A 15,499-nucleotide genomic window follows, 5' to 3' on the forward strand; every position below is an offset into this window, starting at 1 on the left:
AGCGTTAATTCACGGGCAGGTTTATAGTCGGTTGGCATGTCACGCTGACATTTGTCTTGGCCCGCGTGTAAGCCAGAAAAGCCGTTCCGAAAGAACGCGATCCATCGATTCTTTCGATTCTCGTGCACGGGCTTGGTGATTTTCCCAATATCCAGGCCGCTTATAACGAAATCATTTACTAATAGGAAATCGGATTTGCAACGTGAAATTATCGTCAACTTCGATTCTAAGAAATGACGATAAAATACTTTGAAACGAAGAAATACGTCGCTTCAAAGAGTTTACTTGTATTTTCTATCTTATATCTATCTCTTGGCGAATATTTATGTATTAATCTTTTGCATCTCTATTAATTCGAATATTACGTAGCGAAGAATACGTTTAACCTAAATTTGGAGAAAGTACGGTTAAAACGTTGAGAAACAACAAAGTTTCATATCTAAAGCAACGATACGAATTTTAAGGAAATTAACGATTATTTGAAAATTCGATATAACGTGGAATATTTTCACTGCGAAGCGATATTTTTATCAATGGCCATCAGAAACGCCGACGACTGACGACCATGAACGAGATACGCGTTTTTATAAAAAAAAAAAAGAGAGATACGATCGAGATAAAGTTCGTGGAAACAGTCATCACGTGCGACTTGTACTACCCACAACGTGAGAAATGTGTTATTATTTTTTGCAATCTCTAAATACAATGGTCTGCCTAATCGGATGTAATTACGATCTTGTAACGGGGGAAAGATTATCTCGGTCATTTTTAGAAGTCTCTGAACATCAGAAAAATCTACGCGCAAAACCTTGTTGGTTATCAGATGTCTCTTTAGGCACGATACTCTTGTTTTTGCATCTGTTAAAGAATAAACGTTCCGTCCGTTCTTCGTTCCGACTTTCAAATCGAAACTGTGCAAAAACGTCTACGATAAATTAACAGATCCAACCCATTTACAGTTACCGTTATCTCGAATATTCCATAATCCATGTCGTCTGCTTTCGATGACCAAAAACATCATCCGTAAAAAACGCTCGATCCGAAAAACGTATCTCTCGAATCGAAACTACGATCCAAGATATTCAGCGTGTTGTATATTTACCTTTGTCTCGTCAAACTCTCGTTACAAACTTCGTTCAGAAAAACCTTGGAAAATTGATATCCGCAAACCCTTCTGATTCTCGAATCAAAACTATCAAAGGAATCCTTCCATAAATTCAAAATAAAAAAAAAAGTCAAATTCGACGACTAGAAAGATCGCAAGGTGCGATTCAGAGAAAGCAATATTCACGAACCGTTCTCGGTCTAACCGTCGATTCGAAGCTACCGAAGAAAGTCTCGCGCGTGTTAAAAAATTCAAGACCCGCGGAATTATATAGCTTCATCTGGAGCGTTCCACGACCACCGTCCCCCTCCTTGGACAACCTAAAAGGGGGCGGAAAACGGTGACGGAAACCATGGTCGTTGAACAGTCGTCCTATCCGTACGTACACGCGTCTCGTCGTAGAAAGAAACGATGGAGGCAACGGTGAAATGGTCGTTGCTCGTCGCGTGGTCTCTTCGTCTGAACGTCGATCAGCCGTCGGATTACGCATGTCCTGGCAGCTGCGCATCCTTCCTGGGCGTTGCAAAGAGCCGCCAATCGGTGAAACCCTCTGATATTAGCCACCCGTTCTACCGACCAATGAGATTCCTCCGTTCTATCAGCGAGGGTGTCATCGGCCAGTTGGGCCAGGCGATGTTATCATTTTCGTGGACAAAGGAGGAAGAGGGTGAAAGACGGGAGGACGAGGAGGATGAAACGATTGTCCGCGCTCTCTCTCTCTCTCTCCCCCTCTCTCTCTCTCTGGTCATCGATCCTAACGCCTCTACTACACTCTGGGAATCAACACCGCCTTCGGGCCATCGACGTGGGATACTAAGCTCGACCGACTGGGCTGACGGGGTAAGCAAGCGGAAAAGCATGAGCTCGAAGTAACGATTTAATCCTCCTTTCCGTATCCATCCAGCTCGAGGGCTAATCCTTCGCGCAGTTTCAACCGGATTTGCGGCTGCCGATAGGGCGTTTAACCTGGGAAAATTGTATCGTGGAATATGACTGGAGATCCTCGATGGCTTCCTTCGATGAATATTTAACGATAGCGGTATCTGTCTCTTCGGAAAGTTTCTAGCCAGGTTTAACTCTTTCGCCGCTACGGGCGACTATATTCGCTGGCTAACTATCTTTGCACCGGTACGAACGACTATGGTTGCTCGACCAACAGATTTCAGATATTTTTAAGCGGTTTCTGAGAAAACGAACGTTACGAGGTTCGCTTGTTCGAGCGAGCGTTCTTGCAAAAATATATCGTAAGCAACGTTTCATCGGTAAGATAGTTTTATCGGTGATATGTTTCGATTGTTTATCTCGCAAGTTGTACGTTTTCCTGGAACACGTACCTTTACAATGAAATTTTCGTTGAAAACGCATTGACTTGGTTCGATCAACGAGTCGGACGACCGGGACCGATACTAGTTTTCTACTTCTTTTCGAACGCGACTAATTTCTAGCAGAAAGATTCGATCGAGCAACGTTAGCCGCATTCTAAATTACGAAACTTCTACGACGAAGATAAAATTGTTGGTTTTTAAACGAGGAAAGGATGGCAGAAATACGAAAAAGAACGTCATACCTAATAACCTAATTTTAACGAAGCATCCGATCGAAAAGAAAACGTAAAACTTGCGAGACGATCTAATGCCAAGAAGCCGAAAGAATCCGCCAACATGCCGAACAGGTTTAGTTGAGATATTCGATTCCTTTCCTCGGAAGCATGACGTTTTATCTATCTAAGCGATTCGGCGCGTCGCAGGATCCCGTTTGCAAAAATCTGCGAGCGGGATAGAGGCGTTTCCGGCACGGGGCGCGATAAAAGCAAGCTGCACGATGATAAAGCTCCGCGACAGATCGACTCGTAGCCGACTCGTTTCGGAATCTTTAACTAACTTGGGTATGGTAATCGGCGCCGCCCTGATTATTTCATCAGAATCGCGCGAACACCTTGCGCTACCACCTTCTCCTCCTTTCTCCCTTTTATTTTCGATCGGCGCACGCTACGTCACTCTACTCTTCCTTTTCCACCGTTAGAACGGTCGGTTCGTTTGCAAAATTTAATGCCTGATCGCGGCAGCCCCGTGAAGTCCTGCCGGGCAGAGAAAAAAAGCTGGCGATTCCTAAGCTTAAAAAATAATAGGAAACCAGGGTCCGCTAATATCGTCGGTGGTTACTCGACGAAGCGGCAGCTGCGTGCTTTCGACGAAATTACCGCCGATGAAATTGCATCGAAGGAAATAGGAGTCTTGCGAGACGACGCTATCCCTCCTCTATCCTCTTTTCTCCGCTTTAGCTCGTCTAGCTAACGCGTTCTTTTTCTTTCGTTTCTCGCCGCGTCTCTTCCCTGCCCCCTTTCCTTCCGTAGTTAATAGTTCTAACCGGTTTTATTTGCACGTCGAATCCTCTTCTCGTTCCGCTGTCCACCTCTTTTTTCCTCCCATCCCCCAACGGCATACTTCTTCACGCCTCCCGGGATCCAGCAAATCGTTTGCAAATTTCAACGTCCCTCTGGCTTTCGTATAGACACGCGTTTTCGCATAAACGTGCGCGAATCGAGCTTCGAACTTCGAAAGTCGCACCTCGTACGGGCTTGTAAACTAGTACGTAATAAGCATCTATTTAAGCGCATAGTAAGCGTCGAGCGTGGTAAATTGAAATTTGTCGATGTAATGATTAATTACGCGTATATGTGTGCGCGAGCGCGTGTGCCTGACCGCTTAATTTTAATTTCCATTATACTTTCAGATTGCTTTCGGACTTTACCGATATTACGAAAGGTTACGAAAAGGACTCGCGCGTTTAACCAAATTCTGCTTTTCATCTTCGAATCATCAAATGTTCCATAGTCATAAAAAAATACCTCGCTTATGAAGAATTATGTAAATTCTCTAACAAATAACAATGACCTGCCGATTCTTTTCGTAACGAGTTATATAATTCTAGAAGGTGTATACGGATGACGAAATACTTTGGCGAGCTCGTGCACGTCGAGCAGTCGATATTACCTACGTTCACCGATGATAATCGTTGGTCGGTTAGCCCTTCTACTCGTCGAGAACGTTGTCGAAATTCGGACGACGCGTTTCCCACGTATGTAAGCACGCTGTCGTCGAAACTGGGGTAAAAATTGCGTGGCGTCTTCTTATCAGATCGTGCGCAACGACCAGAGGGGTAGGCTTGTAATAGCAACGGAACAACCCCTAACGAGGAGAGCATCAGATGGTTCGGATAGATTAATCTATCGCCGGCGCGCGAGCCGTCGGGAGACACCAGCGAGATTACGACAGAATGCCTACGTCCTGCGCCCTTTCTAACCGTACCTCGTCGCGGAAATAAGGACAGGTGAACAATTCCGAACGATCATCCTCGATGGAACGCCCGTGGAATTTGCGCTGGTCCCTTCGCTATCTTCGCCCTCTGTCATTACTTTCGACAAATAGCTGCCCTTTCGAAATAATTATTTCAGACACTTTCGCTGATATTTAACGTCTCCTTTTATGCGGCATAAGTAACCAGCAGACAGCGTTCGCTCGGTAGTATCGTGAAATCTTTCGTTTTTACGTTAACTCCTCGTTTATCCTTGCTGGTTCTTCCTATCGATAATCGAGAAGATGGCTACACGTTGAAACAACGACGATAAGGGTTGGATCGAGAGTTTGCCGAAGCATCGAGCAGCCAAAATGATCGATTCCACTCTTTATCCGCTCCACTTTTTCCGCTCATTTCCGCGTGTTATTTCATTTTATGTAGTTTGGGAACAATTCGATCGTAGGACGCGTATCGCAAGCATACGACGCGCAAACTTCTCCTTCTCCTCCGTCTTTCTCCTATCCACCGCGATACTTTAACGTCATCTTTGCAAATCGATCACACTTGACGCGAGAAAATCGAGTTGCACTAAGCCCGACGTCGTTTTTCATTCTCGTGCAACGTATGGTCTCGTTTAATGGATCGATGGCTCGATGACAAACAAGAGAGCAAGCGGAGCACCCTAGGCGCCTCTAACGACCCCCTACAGAGTGATCGTCGAACTCTGGATTTTCGAGTGTGCCACGACCGCAAAAGTCGTCTCTCTCACCCTTCTTCTTCTCCCCCGATTTCGTCTGTTTGCCAGGGCAGGTTGCGCTCGTTCACGGATCATCGCCGGTTAACCGGTGTTTCGAACCGCATTGCGGTTTCTACAAATGGTACACGCTGTTTGGCGATCCACGCCGAAACGCCGCGTTGAAATTTAGGGTTTGGATACTTAGCATCTGGCGGAGAAGCGGCGATCGAGCAGTTTTTACTCGCGAAGAACTTGCTTCGAACGCCAACGAGGATCGTGCAAGGCTGTAAGCGTTTCATCGTGTCCTCGATCGTGGAATTTCGTACGATTCTAGGAGACTGTGGACTTTCTCGCTATCGGGACGATTATCTTGGCGTTCGAACGAAATCCTTTCTTCGATTGATCGATCGTTTCGTTTAATCTGTAATTTTATCGATTCGATTAACGGTAAATGGAGGTCGCGGAGAAAGAACGTAACAAATATATTCTTGGCAGTTTTCCGATTTTTACGCTACTTTGCGATTAAACACGAGTATTTTAAAAGTATCTTCGGTATTCGAATATCCGGACAAGCTGCAATTTGGAAGATTTTGAGAACACGAAGAACGAAACGAAATAAAAAGAGATTATTGGCTGGATTTATGTTTCGTCGTAGTTTTATCGCGATCGACTTTAACTTGAAATCTATCATCCGTTAAAGCGATAAAATTCGCCGTAGCCAGGAAGAGTTTCGTCGTTTCATAAAGATCTTTATCCGAATTTATTAAATGATTGTCTAATTTGTAAGTGAATAGTTACTACTACGATAAGGAACGTTCTCTTAAAACGATTATCCCGATTTAAAACCATCAGACGTATCGATGAATCGCTCGTTTAATCGCAAGTAGTACGCTATCGATAAGCTTTTAACAAGTAATTTAAATTTATAATCCGTTGACTTCGATATAAGCGCCAACGCGCATTACGCTTAGTCTTCGATCGGTCGTTAATTTATACATTTTGATAAACTGAAAGGAGACGATGCGAAGAGCAGAGGGGAAAGCGGGCGATGAAGTTGATAACCTGTTTGGCGAATAGGTTTCTTATGGAAATTCGGATTAACACGAATTTGCGATTGTAATGAAGCGCGACGATATAAATTTTTGAAACGTCATTTGGAAAGCGTGTCTCAAATTTGTCATCTTCTTATACGAGTCTAGAATTAAAAATTAGTCGAACGCGAATAAAACGTATCTGTATCCGTTACTATACCATCTACTTCTTATACCTTTATCGCGATACACAGCGACGAACGCGTCTCTGCAAAAAGAAAATTACATAGAGAAATTAACTACAGGAAAAAATTACATAAAATCGTCTAAACATCTTCCACGAGTGCGACGAAACGTCGCGTCGGAACCAAACACGGCATACCCGATGCGTACGGTCGAAGAACAAGGAGGATCGAAAGTCGAAGAATTAAAATTAAATTTGTCAGACTGTTCCGATATGCGTAACGAGTAGGCGTGGAAAAAAAAATCTATCCTACGATGCAAAAGTTGAACGAAACGCGTAAGCGAGTACTTTGAAGGGAAAAATCTGGCCTGCGGGTTAATTTAAAAGCCGTTCAATTTGTTTGTTAAACCGGTACCAAGTCTCGAGCAAGACGTCAAAGTCTGAATCGCTGGACGTCAAACGGCGCGGCGTTGAGCCGTGGGGCACGACTCTCGAGAAGCAGCAGGACACCACCGCAAAGAAATTTACAACCGGCGGTAATTAAACCTGTTCGATGCGTTTGGATAAAGAAGGCGACATCGTGTCTTCTATCCGGCACACGTGTATAATAAGTCACTCGGACTTCGAAAACGGCGCACGGTCGGTCTGCTGCTCTTCGACCAGCGCCGGTCGCTACCGTTCCTCGAGACCGCCAAAGAGGATAGCCCTGTTGGTTGCCTCGAAGGGACGATTTAGAAGATAAAAATCGAGGCCTTGCTCCTATACTATCCCGACTATTCTATCTGTTTGGTTATCGCGATAACTCTCCTCTTTCTGATACGAATCGATCTCTTTGGTGAGCTTTTACGAAAACGTGCCGGCACCTCTAAATTATTCGACGCGAACAGGTGCGTGGTCGAAGGTAACCGGTGACATTTTTATCTGCGCGATAATATAAGTCGCTGTCAAAAGGACAGTTGTTGACAAAAAATGTTTGTGAAACAAGAGAGATCTAGAGAAACGGCATAATTTTACAAAATAGATTTATATTTAACGCGGGCAATGTGTAAATACGATACTCGTATATAGCACGAAATGGGTGACTTGGCAATATCATTTTGGCAATACAATTTTCGGCGTAAAAAGTTGGCGCTTGGTATCGAATAACCATCGAACGTTTAACGCCACTTCTTTAACGCGATCGACCTTTTCGTTTGAAAAACTACATATTACGACAAAGTTTCATCCGTCACAGTCTTCCACGATGATTAATCGTTTTGGCTGCTCTAAAAGCTCGGTAAACCAAAGTTGAACGGATCCGTGATAAATCCAATCAATCGCGATATTTTTTACTTCCAAGCCAGAACCTCCTCTTAATATCTACCCGAGAAACCAAAAACCGAGAGTCTACTAAACCGTAAATTTACTGGTTTTACTCCGCCTACTACGATATAACGCTACACTCTTCATCGTCGAGAAAGCAGAACAAAAGGTATACGAATCGCGCAAAAAATGGCTGTCTAATGTTCACGCGTGCGGCCATGGCAAATTATCATTCCGCCGCTCTCGAGTGACTGATGGATTCCTTCTTTTCGGATCACACGACCTTCGTGATCGTTTCACGAACCAACGATTCGCGGACACGCGTGCACCGTTTAACCAATCGCTTTAATTCGACCTTTCGTCCAACGAAAAGAACGTTCGGTTCCAGGTCCTATATAATTGTCGAGCAAAAGGTACTGTTCGTTCGGCGTGTTGCGCAAGAAACCGAGCAAAACTATCGGATCCAAGGACGTGGAAGGGATGGCGCGCGATCGAGCTTCTTCGATTTTCCTGGAACGCACCGGACGATCTTCTTCGTCAAGTGTTTTAAGGTACTCGCGTGCCACGACTGGCACGATTATTACATCTTCCTCAAAGAGGGAACCAGCGTTATTACGCAACGATTCCAATGTCTGCTTTCGGACGATCTGCTTCGTCCTCGTTTTTCCTTTTGGCAAGATTCCCGGCAGAAACTGTTTTTCGGGGCGCGATCGAATTTTACCGGCGTTGCGTAACGATCGAACCGCGTCGATTTTCCCTTTCTACAGTTATTTTCCAGTTTCTTACGAATCTGTTGCTGCTTCTTTGGCTTCGTTGCGTGCCCGACGATAGAAAATAAGGAAACATTAAATAAGAAAAAGTTCGAAATCAGCCGATCCCGTTACCTAACCCTGGTCTAACCCTGAATCGAGATATTTTTTTTACCATAAAATTAAATTTTATCGACGTCGTATAAGAGTAATCTGCCTGTAAAACGGACTGAAACCAACTAAAACGAACTAAAAAGCATAAAATCCTTTATTACCTTTATTACCTCCTAAGATCGTTTGCAAAGGTTTCTTCGTACAAGAAACAACGTTTGAACTTTTCAAGACAAAAGCGCAGAAACTTTTCCTACTACGTGGTAAAAAGGTACGATCGATGGGATCGATCTCGATCGAAAAAGATATCGTCGACTCGACGCGGCGGCGTTACGATCTCGTCGTGCACGATAGAAGACGCGAATCGGAATCGCGTGAGCGTGAAGAGAAGTTTGCAGGCGTTAAAAAACTTTCAACATGCCGCGATACACCGCTCGCCAGAGGAGACGCAATTGTCACGCACGGAAACGTGTCGGTGGATGTACGTAAGTACCGTTGAAAACTAAGGAACAACGAGTTCGAGGCGGATCAACAGTCGCGAAACGAAAGCACGAAAGTAATTATCTTCGTACGAAAGAAAAAAATTAATTGATCGCTAAATTGCGGTCAATTTCACCGGCACTGCGAAGAAAAATCTTGCTCCGGTAAGCGCAATTACCCGTCTGCAACTTCCACGCGAAAAGTCCCAGCAAACTTTGACAAAGTTTCTCTTATCGAAGAAATTAAACGGTAATTTAAATGTTCTTAATTAACTCGTTACTTACGAATACCGTACGTTTAAAACTTTTGGTTGAATTTATACAGCTTTCCGTTCTGTTCAAAAATTCGACCTGGCTTTAATCGATCGATGGTGCGTCTCGTCGAACAGCGTTTCCAAATATCACGTAAATACGTTCTTGGATCGATACGTTATCGTACGTTACCAACGTTCGATTCTACCAACGTTTACGTAATCTCCTCTAAATAGACCGATATCTGGTTCTTGTTCCAGCAAAGATGAAAATTCCAGGAAATGGAAAAAATCGACAGAAAGACTCGCGTATACGTATCAACAACGACAACAAGGGTTTCTTCGGACTGTTTTAACCATCGAAAAACACGATTCGGTAAAAAAAAAAAAAAAAAATAAATGACCAGAGTAAAGGCAAAAACGTCGGATATATCCGTTCGCCCCCTCGTGCGAATTCAACCCTGACCCGACACGCCGCTCGTCCACCGCTTCGGCATACACCTACCCAAACGTCGACTCGACTCGATCGCACCGCGGCACAAGTAGTAGTACGGTGCCAAGTAGTAGGAGTGGAGGATCGGCAGTCTCCGCTGGTGGAGGAGGAAAAGCGACTGCGGAGAAGAGTCGGTCAGCCCGCCCACCCCCGTATCGCCGTCTCCGTTCCATCTTCCCTCTTGCGTCGAGCCATCGACCGTACGGCTCTCTCGTGGAAACGGTAACGCTGGCGAAACGCTCGAGAGTGGGTGTCGACGACGACGAAGAGAGAAAGCGCGCGTTGGATAGCAGCGAAGGAGCAAGAAGGAAAATGGTCCGGAACAGAGACGAGAAGGGGACTTTCCGTTCGCCGGGGCCACGACCGTGGGCAAGGTGGGCCACGGGCCACAGGGGCAGCCCCGAACCAACGCGTTCAGCACGCGACGACACGCTACCGTCACCTTCTCCCCTCTATACGCGCCTGCCGTCTCTCTTCGTCCTCGTTAAAACCCTACATCCGGCTGCCTCGCTCCACCGGGTTCACGCATACGTAGGCGTTTCTGCGTCAACAGACACCACGACCGAAGCGTGGACCGCTCGTGGCACAGGGCACGGGGGACCAAATCGAAAGCAAAGCCCGTAACCCCCGTTCCTGGGCCGATCCCGCTTCAGACACGTCGCGTCCTCCGCGTGGTCCACATCGTTTTCGTCCGCGTCCACATCGTTTCGTCCACCCTATCTCTTTCCAGCTTAGCCTCGTTCCATCTTCCTCCTTTCTCGGTCTTTCTAACCCTGCTGCGTAGCGTACCCTCGTGCCCTTTCTCGTTTCGTTCTTGGTCCTCCTTCCGTCTCGTTTCGATACTCGGCAAGCCCAAGGTTCCTCCTATTCCCCTCTTTCTCACATCCCCTCCCTCTTCCCGCGTGTACTTCCTTCTTCGTCCCGCCTTCGTCTCGCTTCTTTCCTACGCTCTGCACACCTCCTGCTCCCTCCTTCCGGCCGTCCTTCTCGCCGCACGCTCGCCGGCCAACCGCAGTCGTCCAGCGCGCGTTTGCCCTCGTCGCGCGGACCTGCCACTCCGACGGCTACCAGGAGTAGCTGCACGCGCGCACGAGGTGCCCAGCGCCTGGAGGAGGTCCAGGAAGACAGCCGGAGAAGCGGGTACCACTGCGGCCGGCACCGTTCCAATCGAGCTTTCACTCGTCAAACCGATCGATCGCGCGGTACCATCGAGACGAGCTTCTTATCGATAGACGACCGCCAACAGTTTTATCGGCTCGCGTTACCGAAACGACCTATCGTTTGGTGATATTCTCGTTGATTTCTCTTTATCGGACCGATCGTTGCGTATAAATAGTTGGCCACAAGATCCAACTTTTCCTCGCGAGATCATATTTCCTCCGATTATACTGGAAATATAGAAGGAAGAATGGCAGTTGGAAGATCGAAGCGGACGAGAAGAAGCGCATGCACCGAACAAGCAAGAAGATTTGGTATCGAGTGTTGAGAGAGAAACGAGAGGATCGGAGAGTGGCGCGCGCCAACGCTTTCCAGCTAGAACCTCGTGCTACTCGGTGTATCGTTGTTAAAGCACGAGCAAACTGTCTCCGTGTTACTCTTGATCGTCGTTAACCGTAATATCGCTGACGCTTTGCCGAGCCACGCGAAATCCAGATTAAATTCTACGCGTTAGAAATCGAGGAAATTGAAAGGAGAAGCAGCCTAACCGAGTATTCCGTTCGACGAAGAATCGAAGCGTGGAGAAACGATGAGCGTCGATCGCGGCAACGACGACGAACCGAACGACTCGATAGCGTCTCTGTTCGAAGATGACATTTAACCTACGTCCTACGGATAGATCGCGTTGATCGCGAGTCATTAACGAGACAATCGACGCGTCGTGCTTTGACGAGTTTGGCGTGCAAACACAGGATCGAAGCCGAGAGAAACTCGTCGTGGCCTGTCATACGTCGTAGGTGTATCATTATAGAGTCTGGTTTCTCCTGACGCATTCGAACACTCGTGAAAGCGGAATCGCTTCCTGCGACGATAAGTGTCACGGAAGATCGGTGTCTAAATTATGCCGAGAATCGTGGTTTCGCCGTGAATCGAAACGGAGATGGAAGATTGAAAGAGAACTTTTGACGCGAATACGATTGACTATCGGTGACAACTCTGGTCCTTCCGGACGAGAAGAGGCGGTGTCTTATCGAGGGAAAAATCAACAGGTACGTACATCGATTTTTCTTCTATCTTTAACAAAAGTTTAGATCGAAGATGGCAACGGATATTTTATATCAAGCTCTAGCTACAAAGTAAGAATTTAACTCTCTAAAACGTCGCTTATTTCTTAACGATTTGATTTATAATATAACGAAGATACTGGAGATAGTCGGGGAGAATTGTTATCGAATAATCGTAGAATGTAAATGGAATATCGTGTCGTTTATTTGGCAAAGGTTACGTTTACTTCGTGTTGATTTACGTAATTTATTAGAGTCTTTAGTTGTGGAATATTTTAACGAGAATGATATTATTCGAGTAGATCCATTCATTTAGATAACCCCAATAATAATTTACCGAGTAACTCTTTTCCTATTTGATATCTTAAAATCCACTTTTGCGACTATTAATCGTTCATTAGAATCGTGCTGATTCATTTTAAAGTTAAAAAAAAAAAAAGAAAAAGAAAAAGAAAAATACGCAGTAACGTTGCTCCGCGATCAAAGAAGAATTTCGTTCATAATTTTGATCGAAATCGAGCGATTTAATCTCGTAGAATCGATCAGATTTGCCTCGTATACGTTTCGCACGAACCTCGATTCGAATATCTGTAATAACTGGCGCGGAAATAAACAACGAAACGTAGCTGTAAAAATCGTCCCTTCTCTGTTCGCTGATTACGCTCGAATTTCCAAATTGTCCAATCAAACCGTTTTACCAAATTTGATAAATATAATCGATCAAATTGCAAAGGAAACGCAAAGATCGTTTTCCCGTTCAATTTCAGTTGCGATTAAGTCGAAAATAAAGTAAAAAGGAAAAGGAACACGTGCGACCGTAGTCGAAACACGTCCCTCTGATTCCTCCGATTCGGGGAACGAGGAATCTCCTCTTTCCACTGGCGGGTCTCGATAACCCGAAATGAAGGGTATCATCGTGCGGCCGTATGCGTGTCAATGACATAACACGAAAATCAGCGGCGCTAATTACGCGATAACGATCCACCGTTAGGGGCCCCGGCATGGCGGAGAGGAACGACTCGTGTGCCGGTTCTTTCGATCGGCGAAAGAGGAAAGAAAGAAAACGCGAGCATGAACTGCCCGTGACTACGTCCAAACAAGGAAGCCCTTAACGTATTTGTATTAACGTGTATGTATACACACACACACAAATATATATATATATATATATATATATATATATATATATATATATATATAATACTATACATAAGTTTATACGCGAGATAAAGACTAGACGTACCGTGGCTCGCAAAAGTATTCAAATACTAGGCAGATATTTTTAACGGACGTATTGTACGCGTTGTACAGCGTAGTTAACGCAAATCGAATATTTTCTTAGCATTTTCGTTTCATACGCAATTTCATTTTCCATTATAAATCCATTATTTCGATAAAAGTTCGCCACCCTTACGCTATCGGACGAAAGTTTAAAATCGCTACACGTTCCATGCAACACGAGAATTTTACAAAAATCAATTTGAAATTCTGCATGAGACTACAGTTATATGGTACGAAAGGATATAATCGTTGATATTTATGACGCTAATTACGAATTAACGATAATATTCGGATAATGTAACGTACTAGACAAAGCGGAATTTGTCAAACTTTTCCAATCGGTCTAACGTAAATGGTAAATGCTGTAACGTTATGTATATTTATAGACAGCAGCGTATAAACTTACACGTAAGTATACGTGTACCTGGTCCTACGTGTATACATGTACGTATAGAGATTTATTCGGTTTGGATATACGCGATAAATATTAAAGTTCCTTATAAAACACAAAGTTCTGCCGCTCTGCTTGGCCGGCGCAACCGGGGGCCTCTGACACGCCATTGCTTCATTTAAAATGCAAATTCGTCCGTGTGGCGTGAACCACAGCGGCCCGAATTATTCTAATTACCTCCCTCCAATCCCCTGTCCGCCCTTTTTGCTCGTTGCTTCGCCGCGCTCTCGAAAGCTCACCAGGCTTCTCGGTGCTCGCCTTCGATATATTTCGAGGGAGAAAAAAAAATCGAGATTCCGCTAAATTCGTGCTTGTGCTCAACGATAAGCGACAATTTTATGTCGGTTTTCCAGCTAACCTTGAGCTACGTGGCCCCGAAGATATTCTTTTTGCGTTTAATATTCGATGCAATTTCGTGCCATGCCAAACATCGTTATACACCGTACAAATACCTTTATAAATAGCAAATTTAAAGGATAATGCCGGTCAATTACGGAAAAAGGCGATACTTATCGAAGAACCGATTTGTCCCAAATTGATAGAGATTTTTACAGTTTACATTTTTAAGTAGAATACCGTAATAGTTCGCGCGTTCTTTCATGGTTGAACGGTACAGAGCGTTCGAATTCGGGTTCTCCGACTATCGGAATACGCGAATAATTAAGTCCGTATCAGTGCCGATTCGTATCGTTCGGTTATAAAAAAAACCGCGGAGCCTTGGGTCAGACTCGAGTCAAGTTATTTAACCGTATGGCGCTTAACTGTAACTTGTACTTCGTATTTCGCACGACAGATGCGATTGACGGTATTTTTATCACGTGATACCTTACGATACAAATCACGGTACTAATTTTAAGATCTATTAAATTCAAGCACTAGGTATAAAGAAAAAGGAATAAAGAGTAAATTCGATCCAACGTCTCGTGGATGATCTAACAACGAGATCTAGATCGTTAAATTGTAGGAACGAACGTCACGCTCGTTCTTTCGAATTTCTCGCTTTCGTTAGGAAGCGAATTAAAGCTTTCGAATTTTCCATCGAAACCAGCGCATCCATCTTCGAAAGGAAGCCGCGACACGAGTTTTTTTACACGGAACCGCAACGTAAATAGAGAGGATGGGAAAGGAGGATAGTTGGAAAGAGGTGGCCAAAGGAAGAAGCTAGCAGGTAGAGTGGCCACGGTAGCCACGGCCGGTAGGTACGCAGAAACGTGTTAAAGTGTGCTAGAAACGAGCATAGATTATCGTGGGTAACGTGTTCACGATCCGAGCGAGATGTCGTGTGCATGTAGGCCTAATATATTCAGATTTTTATGGCTGGTGGCATATCGGAGATACGGCGGTCCACCCCCGTCCCCCTGTCACCCTGCTCCCACCCTGAACGCGGTGTAACGTTGGCTGTGTCGGGGCAAGCCTTCTCCACGTACCACTTAAAGCGGGGTAACCTAATGAATAAACAAAAACTAGATTTCGCTTAGGGCTTACACGTAAAAGCGTGACCTTACCGGCGATTTACCGCCTGCGGTTCTCAAATCGAACCTTTTCCACGGCTGGATAACCTGGAACAGAAGACGTAACAAGGGAAATAGATTTCTAACTTTCACGATCATCGAATGACGTATTTGCGGCTCTTCGGGTTTCCAGTTCGCTGTTTCTCGAGGCCGATCTGAAAAAAGAATTTTATTTATAAATAAAATTTCGATTACGTTCTAACCAAGTATTTATTACATCGCGCAATTATTACGGCAATCATATGGGAAACAAGCCGTATTTAATTAAACCAACTAGTCGTAGACTCGCTGATAAA

General features: G+C 44.9%; 1 protein-coding gene and 1 long non-coding RNA gene across 2 annotated transcripts in view; one reads left to right on the forward strand and one right to left on the reverse strand.

The window, feature by feature from the left end:
* The first annotated feature begins 10,770 nt into the window (after positions 1 to 10,770).
* LOC126922335 (paired box pox-neuro protein) overlaps positions 10,771 to 15,499 on the forward strand; it is a 31,418-nt gene continuing 26,689 nt past the window's right edge. Inside the window, exon 1 of the mRNA XM_050734816.1 lies at positions 10,771 to 11,945. The gene's annotated coding sequence lies outside the window, so the exon portion shown is untranslated. The remainder of the gene's footprint in view (positions 11,946 to 15,499) is intronic.
* Positions 14,368 to 15,499, reverse strand: part of LOC126922336 (uncharacterized) — a 29,977-nt gene continuing 28,845 nt past the window's right edge. Inside the window, exons 3-4 of the long non-coding RNA XR_007712707.1 lie at positions 15,198 to 15,358; positions 14,368 to 15,137 (exon numbers count right to left, since the gene is read on the reverse strand). This is a non-coding gene — a long non-coding RNA (uncharacterized LOC126922336). The remainder of the gene's footprint in view (positions 15,138 to 15,197; positions 15,359 to 15,499) is intronic.

This window comes from Bombus affinis, chromosome 11, assembly GCF_024516045.1.
Source record: "Bombus affinis isolate iyBomAffi1 chromosome 11, iyBomAffi1.2, whole genome shotgun sequence".
In the NCBI taxonomy this organism is placed as follows: domain Eukaryota; kingdom Metazoa; phylum Arthropoda; class Insecta; order Hymenoptera; family Apidae; genus Bombus; species Bombus affinis.